This window comes from Myotis davidii, unplaced genomic scaffold (genome assembly GCF_000327345.1).
Source record: "Myotis davidii unplaced genomic scaffold, ASM32734v1 scaffold104, whole genome shotgun sequence".
Classification (NCBI taxonomy): Eukaryota; Metazoa; Chordata; class Mammalia; order Chiroptera; family Vespertilionidae; genus Myotis; species Myotis davidii.
Genome location: NW_006296625.1, coordinates 1,687,108 through 1,692,181, shown reverse-complemented (window position 1 = coordinate 1,692,181; position 5,074 = coordinate 1,687,108). Strand labels below are relative to the sequence as shown.

The 5,074-nt window shown below is 42.2% G+C and overlaps 1 long non-coding RNA gene across 1 annotated transcript in view; it reads left to right on the top strand.

The window, feature by feature from the left end:
• Positions 1–824: 824 nt before the first annotated feature.
• The window catches only part of LOC107184427, a 26,873-nt gene continuing 22,623 nt past the window's right edge, over positions 825–5,074 (top strand). Inside the window, exon 1 of the long non-coding RNA XR_001515256.1 lies at positions 825–852. This is a non-coding gene — a long non-coding RNA (uncharacterized LOC107184427). The remainder of the gene's footprint in view (positions 853–5,074) is intronic.

Below are 5,074 nucleotides of genomic sequence, written 5' to 3'. Positions count from 1 at the left end.
CTGAGCCTGACCAGGGGCTGCACCTAGGGATTGGGCCTGCCCTCTGCCACCCGGGAGCAGGCCTAAGCCAGCAGGTCTTTATCTCCCAGGGGGTCCCAGATTGCAAAAGGGCACAGGCCGGGCTGAGGGATCCCCATTCCCCCCGAGTGCACAAATTTTTGTGCACCGGGCCTCTAGTTGTTTTCATATTATTTGATATCTGAGGACACACTCCCATTTTTCTTCATTCTCACACAATTTCTTCACTCTGACACCAGATTTGTAGATGTTCCTGACACTAGCTGAGTGTCCTGCAATTCAGTTCAGTTCTGACACTATCTGCCTGGGGTTAGCGTCAGGTCCTACAAGACTACCCCCAGCTTTAGATGCCTATCGCCAAGTCAGATTGTCACTTCTGACTGACCAGCCAGAAGGGTTCTTACAACCCCCTCCGTGGGGGTGATCATTTGTTAGATGCTCACAGAACTTAGGAAACACTTAAGTTTACTGGTTTATTACAAAGGATATAGTAAAGGAGACAGATGGACAACCAGGTAAAGAAATGCAAACAGCTGGACACAGGGAACTTCCGTGGCCTCTCCAGACATACCACCCTCCCAGCTTTTCCAAGTGCTCAGCAATCCAGAAGCTCTTCAAACCTGTACTTTTGGGATTTTTATGAAGACTTCATCGTGATGATGGATGATCATTAACTCAATCTCCAGCCCCTCTGTCCTTCCCAGAGGTTGGAGAATGGGGCCAAAGGTCTAAGTTTCTAATCATGGCTTAGTCTTTCAATCCATAAGCCACCAAGAGTAGCCTCATTAGAACATAAGACATTCACCCTAGCTGGTTTGGCTCAGTGGATAGAGCGTCAGCCTGCATACTGAAGGGTCCCGGGTTCAATTTTGGTCAAGGGCACGTACCCCAGTTGCAGGCTCCTCCCTGGCCCAAGTCCTGCTTGGGGCTTGTGCAGGAGGCAACCAATCGATGTGTTTCTCTCACATTGATATTCCTGTCTTTCCCTCTCTCTTCCACTCTCTAAAAATCAATGGAAGAATATCCTCGGGTGAGGATTTAAAAAAGAAAAAGAACATAAAGCACTCTTATCACCAAGGGATTTAGGAGCTGCGCCAGGAACCAGAGGCAGAGACCAACACATAGGTTTTCCACTATTTCACACTTGGTATCTACATGTTTATATGATTGACTTGCATGCAGGCTACAATGTAGTATGTATCTCATACATAGTCATATCACCAGCACTTAGATCAGAATATGGTAAGATTAGTTCCCAATGCTAGATAAATAAAAATGCCTTCCTGAACAGCTATAAAACATAACTTTTAAGAATCTAATATTAAAAATGTTCTTTCTGGTAGAAAAATAGAGGTTACCAGAGCCTAGGGAGAGGGCGGGGGGTAGGGGGCAAGGGGAGAATTGTCATTTAATGGATACAGGGGTTTTGTTGGCGATGATAGAAAATTTTTAGGTATAGACAGTAGTGATTATTTCCCAACATTGTGAATGTATTTAATGCCACTGAATTGTACACTTATGGATAGTTAAAGTATAAATATATTGATTGTTATTTTTACCACAATACACCCTACACACACATACCCGCAAAATCTCTTTCTGGGTTATTTCCAAAGCTTGATTATTTTCCACAAGGAATAGATTTTCTACCTGACCCTGTACTTTGTGTTTAGCACAGAAGGGAGAAAAAATATTTGACCTCTTCGAGCACATTTTTATGGTTATTTTATTCTATCTTGAGGTCGTAATCAATTAGTCTTCAATTCTCAAACTCAAACTTCACAACTACAAACTATAAAACAAGTCAACACCAGGACAAACAAACAAACTACCCACCCAATAAGTAAATCAGGAACCTGGAGGAGTGAAGCTGTGGTGAGAACTGTAAGTATCTCCTTCCTCCCACTGGATTCTAAGAACTTCCTTCCCACCATTGTTTGTTAGAAAGGGCCTATTTCAGCTATTTGGGCCTGAAAGCTGATAATGTGACTTCCAGCAACATAGTCATTATTTAAAAATCTCACCGAAACATGACTGAATACTCAATGGGTTAAATTAAATGAAGTACACATGGGCAGTGTGTATTTTGTGCACACTTTGCCAAAGATAAACACAGCTGGACGCTAGTTAAAGTGCTAGGGACAGATTTTAATCAGTAATATATCATTGTAATAGGGAACAGTCCAGTGTAAACTGAGCTCGACTTCGATTTATACAGAGGTGACTGGGCATTTTAAGGAGAATGAAGGAATAGGTGGGGTGAGTAAGGGCTCAGTAGAGTCAGGGAAATGAAAAACATGGGGAGGGTATGGGCCCCTGTGAAAACCACCTGCGTTTGCTCACTGGCACTTATGGAAGGTAACAAACTTCCTACCATGTCACACCTCCACCCTCATGACCTAATCACCCCACACCGGCCCCACTCCCAATACCATCAGGCTGGGGATTAGATTCCACCATGTACATTGTAGGGGACACACGCAGCCCATAGTAGTTATCACACAATTCAAGGCTTTCCTTTCCATCTATTTCTCTATCTACAAGATGAAATAAGTGTGAATCTTATTATAATGTGTTGAAAGTCATCATTCTTACTACAGACGGTGATGTCTTATACTTGCCTAATACAGACCACATCTCTCCTCTGCTCGAAATCCTGTCCTGGACCTCTGCCTCATTTGGAGTAAAAGCCAAGTCTTTATAATTAGCCATAAACCTACGTGATCTCCTTTTACTCCCCATTCTTCCCCTGGCCACTTCTCCGTTCGCACCTCAGGGGCTCCTGCTTTCTGTTCTCTGGCTGGAATGTTCTTGCTCTGCTCCACATGGTTGCTCATAGGCCGTAGGTCGTATTATTAGAGAAGCCTTCCGTGAACATCCTATATAACACACTCTAGCCCAGTGGTTCTCAAAGTCTGTTCCTGGACCACAGCATCACCATCACATGGGAACTTGTTAACGCTTCCTTTCAGGGAATACACTGATGATTTACGAAAACAAAACATAAAACCCACCTCTCCCCATGAGGCTAATAATCTTTCCAGCCTGGTGTTTACTTAGACTTTGTCAGAAACCATAGTAACAATCTCAAAAGAACTGAGGAAAAAACACTGAAACTTAGGGTTCACCTGGTCCGACCTCCTCATTCTACAGATGAGGAGAAATGAATGCAGAAAAACGGTGGGACCTGCCCCCAGCCAGACCGTGGCCCTGAGCCTAAGTCCTCAGAAGTTGTTTTCCCCCCACACACACTCTCTCGCTGCGGTGCTCCTGATAACCTGCAATTTACCCACACTCTCCTCAGATCTGTTCAGAGTTTCACATCTTCACCATGCTGCATTATCAGGACCTTCGTTTATAACCTGATAATTTATAACCACTGCAGAAAAGCTACGGTTAGTCAAATGGGCATCGATATAAACTCTGTTAACTGCTTTAGTCTATAATAAGCATGATTTTTCATTTCAAAATGAAAATAACTTATATTCCTATACTTATATGATAAAAAGTTGATTACTACGTGCTTATATAAAAAACTTTTATTCCTACCACCTGGACACTTAAAATGTTAAGAGTATATATTTCCAGACATTTTACATTAAAAAAGTAATACAGCCCAACTGGCATGGCTCAGTGGTTGAGTGTCGACTTACAAATTAGGAGGTCAAGGCCTGATTCCCAGTCAGGGCACATGCCTGGGTTGCAGGCTCAACCCCCAGTAGGGGGCATGCAGGAGGCAGCCAATCAATGATTCTCTCTCATCGTTGATGTTTCTATCTCTCTCTCTCCCTTTCCCTTCCTCTGCAAAATCAATAAAAATATATTTAAAAAAAAACTGTATCACTAAAGTTCTGTATAGTTAGAAAAAAAAGTAATACATATGGGGGAATAAATGGTGATGGGGAAAAAGGGGGGGGGAGAATTAAAAGTAATACACATTCTTTCCCCCCAAATTCAAACCTGACAAATATGTAAAAAGTACAAAATAAAAATACCCCTTCTTACCTCTGCCCTTTCAGAGAGCAGAACTCTGAGATGGCCCCCAAGATTTCCTGTCTTGGTGTATAGGCCTCCATAATCCCTGAGACTGTGACTATGATGGACTTTACTCACATGGTTGGGTTATTACACAGTACAATCAACCTTGGCATAGGAAATTATCTGAGTGGCCTTGATCTAATCACATGCAGGTGATTAGATCCCCTAAAATCAAAGAGGGTTTTTTTCTGGATGGTGACAGAAGAGGAAGCGAGAGGTTTGAAGTGTGAGGAGATTAGGCACACTCGAAGATGGAAGGAAATTCCAAGAGTCTTAGGAATTCTGTGTCAGACCCTGGGAGAAATGTCAAATGTGTATTTCTTATTATAAATCACAGCATCACAGCAGCCTGAATGGGCTGGGAAGTGGCTTCTTCCCCATCGCCCTCCGAGGAGAACGCAGCCTGGCTGACAACCTGATTTCAGCCTGTGTTCACGGAGCAGAGGACCAGGCACCCTGGGCCAGACTCCTAACCTACAGAGACTGTGACATAATCGTGTTAGTTTGAAGTCGCTGAGTTTGTGGTAGTTTGTTACACAGCAATAGAAAACGAATAAAAACCCAGTCCTACTTCTGAGGAGGTAATTACTTTACACACTTTGAGATTATTTGAAAATATCCCTTTCCAGATATTTTAATTCATAGATAAGTATATATTTAAATGAGGTCATTGCTACTATTTGCATCATGTTTTCTTCATTTAATATACTGCCAGCATCTTTCCATGTAGCCCTTGGGTATGTTTTATAAAACAGATTCCTAGAATCTTTGTCAAGGTGTATGCCACTTAAAATTTTGGAAGAGACTGTCAAATTGCCTTAAAAGAAAAAAAGACTACATTGATTCCCAGTCCCACCAAAAGTATAATGAGTCCCTAACTTCCCTACATTCCCTCCTTTACTGGATATTCTCACTCTTAGTAATGTTCCCTGCCCACTGGTAATTTTTTATAGCCAACGAACTTATAGAGTCGAGTAAAAACTAACCGCTATAGTCTGTTTTTGTTCATTAATCATTA